The sequence below is a fragment of the Lampetra fluviatilis genome, chromosome 63 (assembly GCF_964198595.1).
Source record: "Lampetra fluviatilis chromosome 63, kcLamFluv1.1, whole genome shotgun sequence".
Taxonomy (NCBI): Eukaryota; Metazoa; Chordata; class Hyperoartia; order Petromyzontiformes; family Petromyzontidae; genus Lampetra; species Lampetra fluviatilis.
In genome coordinates this window covers 1657936-1677050 of record NC_136337.1, presented here as the reverse complement: position 1 = coordinate 1677050, position 19115 = coordinate 1657936, and the positions used below count along the sequence as shown (strand labels likewise).

At 49.6% G+C, this 19115-nt stretch overlaps 1 protein-coding gene across 1 annotated transcript in view; it reads right to left on the bottom strand.

Annotated features, from left to right (window-relative positions):
* Positions 1-16668, bottom strand: part of LOC144951642 (exocyst complex component 2-like) — a 102715-nt gene extending 86047 nt beyond the window's left edge. Inside the window, exon 1 of the mRNA XM_078881933.1 lies at positions 16587-16668. The gene's annotated coding sequence lies outside the window, so the exon portion shown is untranslated. The remainder of the gene's footprint in view (positions 1-16586) is intronic.
* Between the last annotated feature and the right edge of the window lie 2447 nt (positions 16669-19115).

The window sequence follows — 19115 nt, the reverse complement described above, 5'->3', positions numbered from 1 at the left end:
CGAGTACCTGGTGTAACGGTGCGTAGTAAACATCGCCACTAGGGAGACAAAGGCGGCCGGGCGTGGTGCTGGCCACCCACCCCCTCGTGTGCCACAGTGCCGGTAGCCTTCATTGGTGCTCGCTACTCGCTAACAGCACTTGCCCCGACAGTCTGTCACGGGCTACACGGGGGATCTTTGTCTTTGTTTAAGTTTATCTTTGTATTGAGATGTGTCTAAATGTAGTGGGGAACGGTGGCACAGCAGTTAGCGCACTGCACCACAAACCCGGTGACCCGCAGTTCTATTCCCGCTCACTCGCCAATAACAGCGGAGAATATCTGAACCGGTCCTGGGCCTCCCCTAGGTGAACTCGGCCTCAAATTAGTACCTCGTAGCAGTGTGTAGTAAACATCGCCACTGGGGAGACAAAGGCGGCCGGGCGTGGTGCTGGCCACCCACCCCCTCGTGTGCCACAGTGCCGGTAGCCTTCATAGGCGCTGCTGATACTACTCGATACGAACGGCACTTGCCCCAACAGTCTGTCGCAGGCTACACGGGGGATCTTTGTCTTTGTGTGTGTGACTGCATGATGGTGGTATGACTGTGTGTGTGGCGTCTATGAGCATCACATTTATCAAGCAAACACGAAGCTCGTGTCGTGGCTTCAAGATGAATGGCATCTTAAGCGCGCTCACGGACACACACAAAGACAAAGATCCCCCGTGTAGCCTGTGACAGACTGCCGGGGCAAGTGCTGTTAGCGAGCACCTATGAAGGCCGGCACGGCACACGAGGGGGTGGGTGGCCAGCACCACGCCCGGCCGCCTTTGTCTCCCCAGTGGCGATGTTTACACAGCGCACAAGGTACTCATTTGAGGCTGAGTCGACCTAGGGGAGGCCCGGGACCGGTAATCGTCACTGGTGTTGGCCGTGAGCGGGAATCGAACTCGGGCATCCACTACCGCTCCCCCCGTAGTGGCAGAACAACTTCCACTACGGGGAGTAATAATGGTGGTGGTGGTATTTGGCCTACTCTTCCATTCTGCCGACCACAGACTGCTGGGGGCATCGAGGTGGCGGGAGTAAAGATCAGAATCAGAATCGTTCCTGGAGGAATCCGATGAGCTATGAAGCTCTTCTCAAGCCCCTCTCTCTCTCCCCGTGGTCGTGCCGATTTGCCTCCAGGTCCTCCGGGTTTCCCCTCCCACGCTTCGAGTCAACATCACGAGGTCCGGGCATTTGGCTGCTGCCATAAACGTCCACGTGATGATGATGATGAAACGCCACTTGGTTGAACTGTCACTTGTGATGGCTGCGTCACTTCTGAAAAACAGCTACACAGCTCAGTGGGGCCTTTACCTGGTAAAATAAAAAATTTAGTTTAGTATGGGTCTCTGTGGGTCTCTGTGGGTCTCTGTGGGTCTCTGTGAGTCTCTGTGGGTCTCTGTGGGTCTCTGTGGGTCTCTGTGCGTCTCTGTGGGTCTCTGTGGGTCTCTGTGGGTCTCTGTGGGTCTCTGTGGGTTGTTGTGGGTTGTTGTGGGTCTCCGTGGGTCTCTGTGGGTCTCTGTGTGTCTCTGTGTGTCTCTGTGGGTCTCTGTGGGTCTCTGTGGGTCTCTGTGGGTCTCTGTGGGTCTCTGTGGGTCTCTGTGAGTCTCTGTGGGTCTCTGTGGGTCTCTGTGCGTCTCTGTGGGTCTCTGTGTGTCTCTGTGGGTCTCTGTGGGTCTCTGTGGGTCTCTGTGGGTCTCTGTGGGTCTCTGTGGGTTGTTGTGGGTCTCCGTGGGTCTCCGTGGGTCTCTGTGTGTCTCTGTGGGTCTCTGTGGGTCTCTGTGGGTCTCTGTGGGTGTCTGTGGGTCTCTGTGTGTCTCTGTGTGTCTCTGTGGGTCTCTGTGGGTCTCTGTGGGTCTCTGTGTGTCTCTGTGTGTCTCTGTGGGTCGCTGTGGGTCGCTGTGGGTCTCTGTGGGTCTCTGTGGGTCTCTGAGTATGGGTCTCTGTGGGTCGCTATGGGTCTCTGTGGGTCTCTGTGGGTCTCTGTGGGTCTCTGAGTATGGGTCTCTGTGGGTCTCTGTGGGTCTCTGTGGGTCTCTGTGGGTCTCTGTGGGTTGTTGTGGGTCTCTGTGGGTCTCTGTGGGTCTCTGTGGGTCTCTGTGGGTTGTTGTGGGTCTCTGTGGGTCTCTGTGGGTCTCTGTGGGTCTCTGTGGGTCTCTGAGTATGGGTCTCTGTGGGTCGCTGTGGGTCGCTGTGGGTCGCTGTGGGTCTCTGTGGGTCTCTGTGGGTCTCTACGAGTCTCTGAGTATGGGTCTCTGTGGGTCTCTGTGGGTCTCTGTGGGTCTCTGTGGGTCTCTGTGGGTCTCTGAGTATGGGTCTCTGTGGGTCTCTGTGTGTCTCTGTGGGTCTCTGAGTCTGTAGAATTACACGTTCAGAGCATTTGGCTGCTGCTATTAAAATCCACGCGATGGTGATGGGCCAATCCAGATTCGAAGCTTCTGTGACTGCAGGGAGATGCAAACTCTCTGGTTCTTTCGGTAAAGTCACGTGGGTAGAAAATAAACTAAACTAAATCACGACGTTTCGGGCGCAACACAAGCAATCATCATCGGGTGGGACAACCACAGCGAGAACCAATTGCTGAAGTGGACTTCGGAAATTGCACGTCAACAATTGTTTCTCGCTGCGGTTGTCCCACCTGATGACGGACGCTTGCGTTGCGCCCGAAACGTCGTGATTCAATTCGTTTTGTTTTATACCCACGTGACTTTACCGAAAGAATCGGAGAGTGATGATGAGCCACGTACGTTTAGCTGTCATATTCGATAGCCAACACTGCTTCTGAAAAATAGCCACAAAGCCCAGTGGTGCTTTACCTGCCAGAATGAAAATAAGTTGCAGAGTTTTTCGTGGACATTGGGCATCGAGATTCTGACCGTGCCGCCGCCACCGTCACCACCACAGTCGTCGTCACCATCGGACGCAAGAACAGAAACGGGCCCCATCGCTACCGCACATCCACGTTCAACCCTGGAGGAATCCGAAGAGCTAGCAAGCGCTTTTCGTCACAGATGTCACCCCGGGGGTCGGGCAAAAGCGCAATGGCCGAAGCGCTGAAGCAATTTAAATAGATTATAATTATATCTCGATGTAAAGCTTTCGTGACTGCAGGGATTCATCTTCTTGGTGCTTTCGGTAAAGTCACGTAGAAGGGAAGTAATAAAATAATAAAAATAAAACATAATAAAATAATTCTCACGACGTTTCGGCCACAACGCAAGCAGCCGTCCTCAGGTGAAGAACAGGTATGTCGAGAAGACAGCGTCTGAAGACAGAGGCTGCTTGCGTTGTGGCCGAAACGTGGTGAGAATTATTTTATTACGTTTTATTTTTATTATTTCATAATTATATCTTCATTATTTTATTTTAGACAACACCCCATGGGCTGCCAACGCGGTTTTTTTTAAGGGCGTAATTCCGTGCATGAGAAGCAACAAACTTCCTAAATTATTTTGTTGTTGAGCACGAAACAGAGAGAAAGAGAGGGGGGGGGAAAAGATTTAAATTGTCAACTAATTTGTGGCCGGAATGTAAACACGGAGAGAGAGAGAGAGGGGGGGCACCCCCTTGCTATAAGCAGCCTCACTCAAGCGTCTATGACGCCACAGTTCACGATTTTATTAAACGTTCTTCCATTGGAACCTCATTTGCCAGTAAAAAATATGATAATTGTTTTTTTACCCTTCTATCTGGCAACAAAACTGCCACCTTTTTTACAAGGAGTCATGTTTGCATAGACCACAATACCTGCAGTCGTAATGCACCTTTTGGCGTCATCTGGTCCAACACCAATGGAGACTAGGCTCTAAGGAAAGCTGTCGCGGGTGTGGACCAATCAACTTCAAGGACAGTGCATACATTATCAGAGTTGTGTTTTTTGTTTGCATTATGGCTGCAGGTATTGTAGTCTATGCAAACATGACTCCTTGTAAAAAAAGATGTCAGTTTTGTTGCCAGATAGAAGGGTAAAAAAAACAATTATCATATTTTTTATTCTGGCAAATGAGGTTCCAATGGTGTAAATGCTTACTCCGAGCTCTCATACTCTGATGGTGCATTGTCTTTGAGTTGTGCGCCTTTTGGCGTCATCTGGTCCAACACCATGTGAGACTAGGCTCTAAGGAAAGCTGTCTCGGGTGTGGACCAATCAACTTCAAGGACAGTGCATACATTATCAGAGTTGTGTTTTTTGTTTGCATTATGACTGCAGGTATTGTGGTCTATGCAAACATGACTCCTTGTAAAAAAGGTGTCAGTTTTGTTGCCAGATGGAAGGGTAAAAAAACAATTATCATATTAAATGTTCTTGATCATTCTTTATTGTCCCCACCTTGGTTTCGATCCGCTCGCCAGCGAGTGGCAGGGGCATCGTCCTCGTGTCTCGGGAGATGTTGACTACCTCGCCTGGTACGCAGGAGGTCGTGGGTTCGATCCCGACCCCTGACGATGCCTGCCGCTGCTGTAGATTTGGAGTCTGTGCCCCTCTCTTTCTCTCTCCCCGTGGTCGCGTGGATTTTTCTCCAGGTCCTCCGGTTTTCCCAATCCACATTTAGAATCAACATCACGGGTTTAGAGTGCGTGGCTGCTGCAAAACATCTCCACGTGATGATGATGATGAGCTACATGGCTCAGCAGGCCTTACCTGTTAAAATATAAACAGTTTCGTTTTAGTTTAGTTTTAGTTTAGTGTCCCCTACCGTCCCCATCCAACACACACCATCCCCAAACCACTACCCTCACCACCACTACCCACACCACCAATGACGATTATCTGAACCGGTCATGGGCCTCCCCTCGGTCGACTCAGCCTCAAAAAGAGTACCTGGTGCGGTGTGTAAACATCGCCACTAGGGAGACAAAGGCGGCTGGGCGTGGTGCTGGCCACCCACCCCCTCGTGTGCTGTGCCGGCCTTCATAGGAGCTGCTCGCTAACAGCACTTGCCCCTAAAGTATATTAAGGCTACACGGGGGATTTTTGTCTTTGGGGGTTGCGGTAGTGGACGTGGTGGTGGTGGCGGTGGCGGTGGTGGCGGTCATTCCTGTTATGGTGGCGGTGGTGATACCGGAGACGGTGGTGGTTGTTGTTGTGGTGGTTGTTGTGGTTGTGGTGGTGGTTGTGGCAACGTGAGTGGTGGTGGTGGCGGTTGTTGTTGTTATCGTGGCAGTGATGGCGGTACGGATGATGCTTGCGGTCGTTGTGGTGGTGGTTGTGGTGGTGGTGGTGGTTGTGGTGGTTGTTGTGGTTGTGGTGGTTGTTGTGGTTGTGGTGGTGGTGGTTGTGGTGGTTGTTGTGGTGGTTGTTGTGGTGGTTGTTGTGGTGGTTATGGTGGTTGTTGTGGTGGTTGTGGTGGTGGTGGCGGTAGTGGCGGATGTTGTTATGGTGGCAGTGATGGCGGTACGGGTGATGCTTGCGGTCGTTGTGGTGGTGGTGGTAGTGGTGGAGGTGGTGGTGAGTTATTGCTGGATTTCAGGCCTGTTCTACAATAACAAATTAGCCACCTCCTTGGGTCAATGGGTCACGGGGAGGGCGCAGAGTTGAAGCAGGGATAACAAAGTGGGTGCGTGAGTGCGCGAGTGGGTGGGCGGGGTGGTGGTGCGCGAGTGGGTGGGCGGGTGAGATGGATCAGCGGATGAATGAGAGGATCGGTGGATGGGTGGGTAAGTGGGGTGCTTGGAACGAGCAGACGGGCAGGCGGCGTGGTTGGATGTCATGGAAGGATGAGAGGGCGAGTCGGTATGTATGTTGGGCGAGCGGGTGAACTGGAAGGTGGATAAGCGGGTGAGCGGGTGGTTTGGCGAATGAGCAGATGAGTGGATCGGTGGGTGGATCGGGAGGGTAAATAATTGCGGTGGGTAGGTAGGATGGGCGAGTGAGTGAGTGACGTTTCTATAGGTGGAGTGTACGTGTGTACATCTGGATGAGTGGATTGGCGGGTTAATGGCCATGAAGGTGAATGCGTGGTTGGGTGGATTGGTAGTGGTTGTATGGGTATATGGGGTGGGCGAGTGGATGAGTGAGTGGTTGGGTTGGTTTGGTGGGTCAGTGGGTGTACGGATGAGCAAGTATGTGGTTAGGTGGGTTGGTGAGTGACTGTGATAGTGGTTGGGTGGGTTGGTGAGTGACTGTGATAGTGGTTGGGTGGGCTGGTGAGTGACTGTGATAGTGGTTGGGTGGGTTGGTGAGTGACTGTGATAGTGGTTGGGTGGGCTGGTGAGTGACTGTGATAGTGGTTGCGTGGGTTGGTGAGTGACTGTGATAGTGGTTGGGTGGGTTGGTGAGTGACTGTGATAGTGGTTGGGTGGGTTGGTGAGTGACTGTGATAGTGGTTGGGTGGGTTGGTGAGTGACTGTGATAGTGGTTGGGTGGGTTGGTGAGCGTGGGGAGCGGTAGTGTAGCGGGTAGCGCGGAAGCAGCAGCGCATCTGAAAGCGCCGCGCGATGACGATGATGACGACGACGATGATGACGACGGTGGCGATGATGATGATGACGACCACGATGATGACGATGATGACGATGATGACGACGACGATGGTGATGATGATGATGATGACGATGATGACGACGATGATGACGATGATGACGACGATGATGATGATGATGACGATGATGACGATGATGATGACGATGATGACGATGATGACGACGACGATGGTGATGATGACGATGATGACGATGATGACGACGATGATGATGACGATGATGACGATGACGACGACGACGATGGCGTTGACGACGATGACGACGACGATAACGACGGCGATGATGACGATGACGATGATGACGACGATGATGACGATAACGACGATGATGACGACGACGACGATGGCGTTGACGATGATGATGATGACGATGACGACGATGCGGTGTGACCACCGTCGCTGTTCGATGGCCGAGCCAGAAACTAACCTCAACTATTTTATTTTATTTTCCGCGCTTTCATTTAACACACTCTGTCTGTCGTTGTCGTCGTTGTCGTATCCTCAAATCTTGTACCTCAATTTTAACCCACTTCCCAATGTGGTATCGACTGCAAACTTGGTATACTTATGCCATACTGATGACAACACTATATTATATCATTAAAAATAATATTTTTAAACATTATTTTGTACATGTTATGTTTCGGCTTGGGTCTAATAGTCCACGCTCAACTGACGTTGGCTGTAATTGGCCACGGTGCCTTACGTTACTGAAAGCTTCGGGGCCACTTCCTAGAGTCGTAGAGTTCTTCCATTACTCGTACATTTCATGAAAGCGTGTTTTTAAAGAAGTGTTTTTTGAAACATTACTTATTTATTTTGCCAAGCCAGGAAACCTTCACTGGTTGGAGCAGCAGCAGCAGCAGCGGCGGCGGCGACGGCAAAACAAGTTACGGCTCATTTATTGCCAAATTGGTGAAGAATAATGCGCCTTTTGGCGTCATCTGGTCCAACCCACGTGAGACTAGGCTCTAAGGAAAGCTGTCTCGGGTGTGAACCAATCAACTTCAAGGACAGTGCATACATTATCAGAGTTGTGTTTTTTGTTTGCATTACGACTGCAGGTATTGTGGTCTATGCAAACATGACTCCTCGTAAAAAAGGTGTCAGTTGTGTTGCCAGATAGAAGGGTAAAAAAACAATTATCATATTTTTACTGGCAAATGAGGTTCCCATAGTGTAGATGCTTGCCCCGAGCTCTCATACTCTGATGGTGCATTGTCTTTGAGTTGTGCGCCTTTTGGCGTCATCTGGTCCAACCCATGTGAGACTAGGCTCTAAGGAAAGCTGTCTCGGGTGTGGACCAATCAACTTCAAGGACAGTGCGCATACATTATCGGAGTTATGTTTTTTGTTTGCATTACGACTGCAGGTATTGTGGTCTATGTAAACATGACTCCTTGTAAAAAAAGGTGTCAGTTTTGTTGCCAGATAGAAGGGTAAAAAAACAATTATCATATTTTTACTGGCAAATGAGGTTCCAATGGAAGTTGCGGCTCATTGATTGCCAAATCGGTTCAATGTACAAAAGAAGCGACCACCTACTTATCGGCGCATGTCTGGATGACTTCGGTGACAAAGAGCTTCACGGCTCATCGAATTCCTCCGGTATCAATAAACGGATGATGACGATTGTGCATAAAAACTAAAATATATTGCATTGTTATATATTACACCCAAAATCGGCAGAATGTACGTACATGAAGCTCATCCGTAATGTGCATGCATGGTGTCCATACATTTACGTATGTTGATGAAGTGTGAAGAAATTTTCGATTGAAAGCTTTCGTGACTGCAGGGATTCATCTTCTTGGTTCTTTCGGTAAAGTCACGTAGAAGGGAAGTTATAAAATAAAAAAAACATAATAAAATAATTCTCGATTTAAAGCTTTCGTGACTGCAGGGATTCATCTTCTTGGTGCTTTCGGTAAAGTCACGTAGAAGGGAAGTTATAAAATAAAAAAAACATAATAAAATAATTCTCGATTTAAAGCTTTCGTGACTGCAGGGATTCATCTTCTTGGTTCTTTCGGTAAAGTCACGTAGAACCACTGACTTTACCGAAAGAACCAAGAAGATGACATCACAGTTGTCTCTTCGTGAGCAACAACAACCGCAACAACCACCAGCATCATCGGGCTACAGACAACACAGAGTTGCGGAGAAATCCACTTCCCTGTGTCTGTGGTCTTCAATCGAGCGGAGCGATGGTGAACGTGTGTCGTCACTTGTAAGCCAATCTGGTGCGTGGAGGTAGGGGTGGTTAATGCGTTCACGTAAATTACTATAAACCACGGTACATGCAAACATTACAATGCATAGCTGTTATTGGTTGGGTTATTCACACTCGTATTCTTGGTTCTGTCGGTAAAGTCACGTAGAAGGGAAATAATAAAATAATAAAAATACAAAACAATAAAATTCTCACGACGTTTCGACTGCAACACAAGCAATCATCATCAGGTGTGAAATCCACAGCAAGAACATTTGAAAATTTGGTAATATTTATTTTATTTTATTATTTCCCTTCTACGTGACTTTACCGAAAGAACCAAGAAGATGAATCCCTGCAGTCACGAAAGCTTTAAATCGAAATTGTTTTGTTTTATTTTTATTATTTTATTATGCTTATTTTTTTTTATTTGATTATGTTTTATTTTGATTATTTTATTATGTTTTATTTTAATATTTAATAATGAGTTATTTTAAATATTTAATTATGTTTTATTTAGATTTTTTTATTATGTTTATTTTTATTATTTTATTACTTCCCTTCTACGTGACTTTACCGAAAGAACCAAGAAGGTGAATCCCTGCAGTCACGAAAGCTTTACATCGAAATTTAACTGTGATGTAGCCGTCTTCACTTGCGAGGCCATTGGATGCGAGGACAAGAGGGGGAGGGGCTGGGTGGTGGTGGGTAATGTATTAAAATAAGTAATTAATGTTTTAAAACACTTTTTTTTAAAAACTCGCTTTAATGAAATGTACCCTACTCGTAATGGAAGAACTCCACGACTCCAGGAAGTGGCCCCGAAGCTTGCCGTAGCGTAAGGAGGCCGTGGGCAGTTACAGGCAACGTGAGTTGAGCGTGGACAATTAGAGCCAAGCCGAAACATAACATGTAAAAATTAATCTTTTAAAATATATACTTTATTTTTAATGATGATAGAATATGGTATTGTCATCAGTATGACATAAGTATACCAAAGTTTGCAGGTGGAGGTGGGTTAAAATTGAGTTACAAGATTTGAGGATACGACAACAACAACGACAACAACAACGACGACAACAACGACGACAACAACGACGACAACAACAACAACGACAACAACAACGACGACAACAACGATGACAACAACGACGACAACAACGACGACAACGACGACGACAACGACAACAACAACAACGACAACAACAACAACGACAACAACAACAATGACAACAACAACAACAACGACGACAACAACAACGACAACAACAACAGACAACAACAACAACAACGACAACAACAACAACGACAACAACAACGACGACAACAACGACGACAACAACGATGACAACAACGACGACAACAACGACGACAACGACAACAACAACGACAACAACAACGACAACAACAACAACAACGACGACAACAACAACGACAACAACAACAGACAACAACAACAACGACAACAACAACAACGACGACAACAACAACAACAACAACGACGACAACAACAACAACAACAACGACGACAACAACAACGACAACAACAACGACAACAACAACGACAACAACAACAGACAACGACAACAACAACGACAACAACGACAACAACGACAACAACAACAACAACGACAACAACAACAACAACAACAACGACAACGACAACACAACAACAACGACAACAACAACAACAACGACAACAACAACAGACAGAGTGAGTTAAATAAAAGCGAGTGATCACAATAGACACATGGCATTGGTTTGGTTACTCACAGTTAATCAACGCATCGATCCTCGTGTTTCAGGCCGAAACACGAGGATGCCTCCACATCTGTGGCTGTCGCCTGGTGATGCTGGTTGTTGCAATTATCGGTGAATCGTTACAGCCACTCCAATTCTAAAATGTTGACGTGGCTTCACTCTCCAACACACAGCCGGTGCGTGCTGTGTTCGTAACGAATTGGCATAGTTTTGTTTAGGTAACAAACCCTCACTCATAAATGACGTCACGCGATTTTAGGACGTTTTTGGACCCCCCCCCCTCCTTCGTCACACGGCGTCACTAGAAGTCAGACCCCCCCCCTCAAATGACGTCAAAGTTCTGCCCCCCCCAAAAAAAACATAAAAGACGCTTCAAATCGCTTTAAACTATTGTCATTGTAGTGCGTGTTTAATGTGGCGCTGCACTCTGATGTTGTAGGAGAAAACATTTATTACGAAGTCTATTTAATTAAGTAGAACGTGTTGTCTATAGTTATTTAAAGTTGCGCATTTTGATGTGACGTCACATTTCTCAACACCCTCCCCCCCTCGTCACACATCGTCACAAATGTCTGACCCCCCACCCCTTCCTCTAGGTGTGTGACGTCATATATGGACGGCCCCCTAATATCTACGCGATCTAACTTTTAAAAAAACCTCTACGACGGCTGATAATGGTGATGGTGATGGATTTGATGCGGATGGGAGCCACGCGCCGCCGCGTTTCCACAAATACAACTTCACTTGGAGATTCCCGAAAAGTGACACGCCAAATGGGACACGGCCACTGCTGCCCCCCTGCTCGCTACACGTGGTGGGGGGGGGTGGTGGGGGGTGGTGGGGTGGTGGGGGGGTGGTGGGGTGGTGGGGGGGTGGTGGTGGGGTGGTGGTGGTGGGGTGGTGGTGGGGGGGGGGTGGTGGGGGGGTGGTGGTGGGGGGGTGGTGGGTGGGTGAAAGGTGCCACGATGATGAACATCGGAAGCTGAGTGACAGTAAATCACAGCCAGACGTAGCGCAACGCCGTGTTACTAAATACACCGCGCACTCAGCGTGCGTCTCTGTGTGTCAGAGTGTGTCTGTGTGTGTCTGTGTGTGTCTGTGTGTCTGTGTGTCAGAGTGTGTCTGTGTGTGTCTGTGTGTGTCTGTGTGTGTGTCTGTGTGTGTGTGTGTCTGTGTGTGTCTGTGTGTCTGTGTGTGTGTGTGTCTGTGTGTGTGTGTCTGTGTGTGTGTGTGTGTCTGTGTGTATCTGTGTGTGTGTCTGTGTGTGTCTGTGTGTGTGTGTCTGTGTGTGTCTGTGTGTGTCTGTGTGTGTCTGTGTGTGTCTGTGTGTGTGTGTGTCTGTGTGTGTCTGTGTGTGTCTGTGTGTGTGTGTGTCTGTGTGTGTGTCTGTGTGTGTGTGTCTGTGTGTGTGGTATAGCGGTGGTGTAGCGGTTGTGGGGAGCGGTGGTGCAGCGGTTAGCGCGCTGCGCTCTGAACCCGGCGACCCGAGTTCGATTCCCGCTCACGGCCAACACCGGTGACGATTATCTGAGCTGGTAACCTGGGCCTCCCCTAGGTCGACTCAGCCTCAAATGAGTACCTGGTGCGGTGCGTAGTAAACATCGCCACTGGGGAGACAAAGGCGGCCGGGCGTGGTGCTGGCCACCCACCCCCCTCGTGTGCCGTTACGGCCTTCATAGGTGCTCGCTAACAGCACTTGCCCCTACAGTCTGCTAAGGCTACACGGGGGATCTTTGTCTTTCTCGCAGCAGTGAACGTTGACACAAGTTATACAGGGCACAGTAGGATACAGTGCACTATGTATAAATACAATGTTTAACTGAAACAATGCACGTCTATACATAAAAGGGAAATTTGTGAATACGTGTGTCTGTTCAAAATGTTTAGCGTGCTTCCCAACATGCAACAAACTTGAAATTTGCCATGTGGGTAGCTTCCAGACTGTACACCATGCACAAAGCATAAACATTTACTTTGCATTTTGTGGGGGGGAGGCAATAATGGATTTATTTTGCACGGCAAGTGAGCGGTGACGTCACATCTGCATGTGACGTCACCACGTCATCTGTGGTGACGTCACACCTGTGACGTCACGCGGTGTGCCTGCTGACGTCACGCATCCCCCCCCCCCCCCACCCCCCAAACCCTCCGCGTAGGCCGTGTACTAATCCAAGACAAGAATCCAAGTCCCGAGCGAGGCCGGGTGGTAAAGCTAGTTAATCATAGATTGTACTCAACGGTGCGTGTGGCGATCATCATGCGAACTCCGGTCATCCTCACAACGGGAGGACCCGGAGAAAAATCCACGCGACCGACCACGGGGAGAGAGAGAGAGAGACGCAAACTCCAAATACACAGCAGCAGCAGGCGTCGTGAGGGATGGGGATCCAACCCACGACCTCCTGCACACCAGGCGAGGTAGTGAACATCTCCTAGCCACCGTGATGATGATGAGAGAGAGAGAGACGCAAAGTCCAAATACACAGCAGCAGGCGTCAGGGTCGGGATCGAACCCACGACCTCCTGTACACCAGGCGAGGTAGTGAACATCTCCTAGCCACCGTGATGATGAGAGAGAGAGAGACACGCAAACTCCAAATATACAGCAGCAGCAGCAGCAGGCGTCGTCAGGGTCAGGTTCAAGCCCACGACGTTGGGTTGCTCGGTCAATGGCCTGCAGGGTCAACGGCCAGGGCGTGGTGTATTCCGCAAATATGCCCGACTGTGAGGGCGGGCACAATCCGGCGTGAGTAGATTAAACGTTGAGTTTTATAAGGGCACCACGGGGTGACCAGCCCCTCCCCACCCAGCCCTACCCCTCCCACCCCTCCCCACCCAGCCCCACCCTCCATCCCCTCCCCACCCAGCCCCTCTCTCTCTCTCTACCCCTCTCTCTCTACCCCCTCTCTCTCCACCCCCTCTCTCTCTACCCCCCTCTCTCTCCACCCCCTCTCTCTACCCCCCTCTCTCTCTACCCCCTCTCTCTCTACCCCCTCTCTCTCCACCCCCTCTCTCTCTACCCCCCTCTCTCTCCACCCCCTCTCTCTACCCCCCTCTCTCTCTACCCCCTCTCTCTCTACCCCCTCTCTCTCTACCCCCTCTCTCTCTCCACCCTCTCTCTCTACCCCCTCTCTCTCTCCACCCTCTCTCTCTCCACCCTCTCTCTCTACCCCCCTCTCTCTCTCCACCCTCTCTCTCTACCCCCTCTCTCTCTCCACCCTCTCTCTCTACCCCCTCTCTCTCAACCCCCTCTCTCTCTACCCCCTCTCTCTCTCTACCCCCTCTCTCTCAACCCCCTCTCTCTCTACCCCCTCTCTCTCTACCCCCTCTCTCTCTACCCCCTCTCTCTCTACCCCCCTCTCTCTCTCCACCCTCTCTCTCTACCCCCTCTCTCTCTCCACCCTCTCTCTCTACCCCCTCTCTCTCAACCCCCTCTCTCTCTACCCCCTCTCTCTCTACCCCCTCTCTCTCAACCCCCTCTCTCTCTACACCCTCTCTCTCTACCCCCTCTCTCTCTCCACCCTCTCTCTCTCCACCCTCTCTCTCTACCCCCCTCTCTCTCTCCACCCTCTCTCTCTACCCCCTCTCTCTCTCCACCCTCTCTCTCTACCCCCTCTCTCTCAACCCCCTCTCTCTCTACCCCATCTCTCTCTACCCCCTCTCTCTCAACCCCCTCTCTCTCTACCCCCTCTCTCTCTACCCCCTCTCTCTCTTCACCCCCCTCTCTCTCTCCACCCTCTCTCTCTACCCCCTCTCTCTCTCCACCCTCTCTCTCTACCCCCTCTCTCTCAACCCCCTCTCTCTCTACCCCCTCTCTCTCTACCCCCTCTCTCTCAACCCCCTCTCTCTCTACCCCCTCTCTCTACCCCCTCTCTCTCTCTACCCCCTCTCTCTCTCTACCCCCTCTCTCTCTCTACCCCCTCTCTCTCTCTACCCCCTCTCTCTCTCTACCCCCCCTCTCTCTCAACCCCCTCTCTCTCAACCCCCTCTCTCTCTACCCCCTCTCTCTCTACCCCCTCTCTCTCAACCCCCTCTCTCTCTACCCCCTCTCTCTCTACCCCCTCTCTCTCAACCCCCTCTCTCTCAACCCCCTCTCTCTCTACCCCCTCTCTCTCTACCCCCTCTCTCTCTCTACCCCCTCTCTCTCTCTACCCCCTCTCTCTCTCTACCCCCTCTCTCTCTCTACCCCCTCTCTCTCTCTACCCCCCCTCTCTCTCTACCCCCTCTCTCTCTACCCCCTCTCTCTCTCTACCCCCTCTCTCTCCACCCCCTCTCTCTCCACCCCCTCTCTCTACCCCCTCTCTCTACCCCCCTCTCTCTCAACCCCCTCTCTCTCTACCCCCTCTCTCTACCCCCCTATCTCTCTACCCCCTCTCTCTACCCCCTCTCTCTCTACCCCCTCTCTCTCTCTACCCCCTCTCTCTCTCTACCCCCTCTCTCTCTACCCCCTCTCTCTCTCTACCCCCTCTCTCTCTCTACCCCCTCTCTCTCTCTACCCCCCTCTCTCTCTACCCCCTCTCTCTCTCTACCCCCTCTCTCTCTCTACCCCACCTCTCTCTCTACCCCCTCTCTCTCTACCCCCTCTCTCTCAACCCCCTCTCTCTCTACCCCCTCTCTCTCTACCCCCTCTCTCTCTCTACCCCCTCTCTCTCTACCCCCTCTCTCTCTACCCCCTCTCTCTCTACCCCCTCTCTCTCTACCCCCTCTCTCTCTCCACCCCCTTTCTCTACCCCCCTCTCTCTACCCCCTCTCTCTCCACCCCCTCTCTCTCCACCCCCTCTCTCTACCCCCTCTCTCCCTACCCCCTCTACTCCATGTCGATGTCCCCCCTGTTTTATATCTAATTTTATTTTTTTCACAAGTGCTGCATCTGCACCCAGCCCATCTCTCTCTCTCTCCCCGTGATGTTCGCGTGGATTCCTCTCCGGGTCCTCCGCTTCCCCCTCCACATTGAGAAGAATCAACATCACCACGAGTTTAGAGTGTGTGGCAACTGCTGTAAATGTCTACATGATCATGATGATGACACGCCACTTGATTGATCTATCATTTCAGACGGCCTGGTCGCTTCTAAAGTGTCATTCAGACGCTGTCTTCTCGACAGACCTGTTCTTCACCTGAGGACGGCTGCTTGCGTTGTGGCCGAAACGTCGTGAGAATTATTTTATTATGTTTTATTTTTATTATTTTATTACTTCCCTTCTACGTGATGACTTTACCGAAAGAACCAAGAAGATGAATCCCTGCAGTCACGAAAGCTTTAAATCGAAAATTATTTTATTATGTTTTATTGTTATTATTTTATTACTTCCCTTCTACGTGACTTTACCGAAAGAACCAAGAAGATGAATCCCTGCAGTCACGAAAGCTTTAAATCGAAAATTATTTTATTATGTTTTATTTTTATTATTTCATTACTTCCCTTCTACGTGATGACTCTACCGAAAGAACCAAGAAGATGAATCCCTGCAGTCACGGATAAAGCTTTAAATCGAAATTTAAAATAAAGAATAAAGAATAGTTACACAAATTTAATATAAATAGTTACACAGCAGCTCAGCGGGGCTTCGGACCTGTGCAACCTACGAATCGGTGTTCGTGTTGAACGTCCGCGACGTCTCCCACTGCTGCCATCAGCAGAAGCCGCAATCATCCAGCAGTGGACGCAGCACGCGGCGATGGAGAGACGCCCGCTCGACATCTCCACTGCTCTCGCCTAGAGGCCTACACAACGCCGAGGCGCGGCTCGGCTAGCCGTCTTAAGAGTCTCTTATAGAGTCACACCGATCGCTTAACGCGCCTAACGCAGCCCCCACATTAGCGCAACTATGTCCCAGCAACAACAACAACAACAGCAGCAACAACAACCAGACACCGGCATTCGTTAAACACCCAAACGTTTGAGACCCGTTCGTATCCGCACACACACACAACACACTGCACCATTACGTCCAATCGAGCACCTAAACCACACAGACACAGGGAGACACACGCGCCGAGTAAAGTCGTCGTGTACCAACAACAACAGCAGCAGCAGTAGCAGCAGCAGTAGCAACAGCATCAGCAGCTGTCTGTGTGTCTCTGTAGGGGTTGATGTCCCTTACCGAAGGGCGCTGCTTGCGTTGCGCGAAGCCGAGAGCCGTGAGCGGATCGACGATCGATTGCTCGAGTCTGGCTCCCCCCTCCCCCTTCTCCCCCCGGGTGACGGAAGGGGGTGACGGTCAGGGGGGGTGGGGAGACTTGGGGGGATTTGCGACGGACGCGGATTGCTGCTGTTGTTGTTGTTTTAAATTATTGATTTGAAGCTTTCGTGAGTGCCAGGAATCGATACTCGTTGGTTCTTTCGGTAAAGTCACGGTGGCAGAAAACGTGAATGGATCCCGAACGACGTTTCGATCGCAAACAACAAGCGACCGTCTGCAGGTGAGAGAATCAGACTTGCTGTGGTGAGAGAATCAGACTCGTATCAGATTCTAGATTTGAAGTTTTCGTGACTGCCAGGAATCGATACTTTTTTGTTTTTTCGGTAAATTCACGTCGGCAGAAAAACAAAATTAAATTAAATTAAAACAACTAAAGTTAAACAAATCACGTTTCTAAGGCAACACAAAGGCTTGTGTTGCCTTCGAAACGTCGTGAATCTTTATAATTGAGTTGTTTTCATTTTAATTTATTTTATTTTGTTTTTTTTACCTACGTGACTTTACCGAAAAAAACAACGAGTATTATTTTAAATATCGACTTAAAGCTTTCGTGACTGCAGCAATTCATATTCTTTGTGTCTTTCGGTAAATCCCCGTATAGACAGATCAGCCACGGCCGAGGTATTGGTGCTACCGTGTTTCAGATCTGCCTCGTGTTCACGAACACGGCCCGAGACACGCCGCTTAGTTTCCCCGATGTAGCTGCTGCCGCAGACACAGCTTAGTTTGTAGACGCCGGGGTATTGCATGTCAGGGATCACATCCTTCAAAGATTGGTTCGAATCACGGATTTTGTGTCCTGTGTTGAATCGTACCTGGTTCTTGTGTTTGCTCATGATTTTGGCATTATTTTCGGTGACCCCTGCTATGTATGGCAAGGTGATGGTTTTGAGTGGGTCCTCAGATGGTTATTTCCCAACTGTTGGGGGTGAGATCTTGCATGGAGCCCCAGGCCGAGGGAGATTGACAGTTCTTTTGTGTTTCTTCCATTTGCGAATAATCGCACCAACTGTTGTCACCTTCTCACCAAGCTGCGTGGCGATGGTCTTGTAGCCCATTCCAGCCTTGTGTAGGTCTACAATCTTGTCCCTGACATCCTTGGAGAGCTCTTTGGTCTTGGCCATGGTGGAGAGTTTGGAATCTGATTGATTGATTGCTTCTGTGAACAGGTGTCTTTAATGCAGGTAACAAGCTGAGATTGTGTAGTCTGATTATCCATTCTTCTTGAGGGCTTGGTGCACGTGCTCCAGTTCACTGGCTCGGTGGTGATGGTCAGAAACACAGCGAGCTCTGTGGTGTAGGGTTTTGATGGGGGAATTCTTCTGGGATGGATGGTGGTGGGAGTCAGGTTTTAGGTCGGCATCCGTGTGGGTGGCTTTCCTGTAGACAGTGTCCCGTTGAGCCAGCTGGTCTGTGTTAGATTAAAACATCCAAGAACGGCAGGACCAATACTTCAGCCGTGGCTGATCTGTCTACGTGGCTTTACCGAAAGACCCAAACATTATTATTTTTAATGTGTTTAATTGCTACTTAAACGGGCTGGTAATTTTGTTATGAAACTAATTTGAGTGAGATTTTTTTGGAAGGGTCGTTCCGCTGGGACGGGTAGTCCTTAATCGCCACTAGATTTTGTTTCGTTTCATCAGCGGCGGACTGATGCGTTTCTTTTTTAAATCCTTTATATGAAGTTCAACTTGCTTGCTTGCGCGCTTACGACCGTGCAAATCTTTCGGTCGTTTTTTAACCCACTTCCCGTGATCCAATCGAGCTGACATTTTGCACACAGACTCGTTGTGCGTGACAATTAATTTTCGTGAAAATTTTTTTCCATAACTTTACACTTTTTAGGAACATTTCTTTTTATATTTAATTACCAATGGCTTAATGGTGGCAGGCAATCATCTAACCCATAGGTGGCAGCCATCTCAAGCCAGAGGACGAGAGGACTCTAGCCGCCACGCATATAAAGGATTTATAGTGAAAAACGTTGTTTTTACGGGTTAATTTTTTACTGAATGATTATAACTTAAAATTGTTGCCAAAAACGTCGTGCTATCAGCATTTTCTCCACACCGTTCAAACGTCATGTGTGCCAAACTGAAATTAAAATGCAATCCTCATTCGATTGATTCGTATTTTGAAGTCACCGCTTAAAACGAATGCTGTGTTCACGAATTGCGTTGAGGACGATTGGTCCTTGGCGTAGTCGCAAATACCCTGAACTTACAAGGCGGGGTTCCGTTATCAATTCACCGCGGTCACGTGAAACTCGACAAGAAGCCAGACCCAGGGGTCGAACCCATCCCCCTAAAGCAGTGCTGGCCTAGAGATGCTGACATGGCCATTATGAACCAAGAGTGTGGACTGTATGTCCATACTCATAGAGACCCACAGAGACCCACAGAAACCCATACCCATAGAGACCCACAG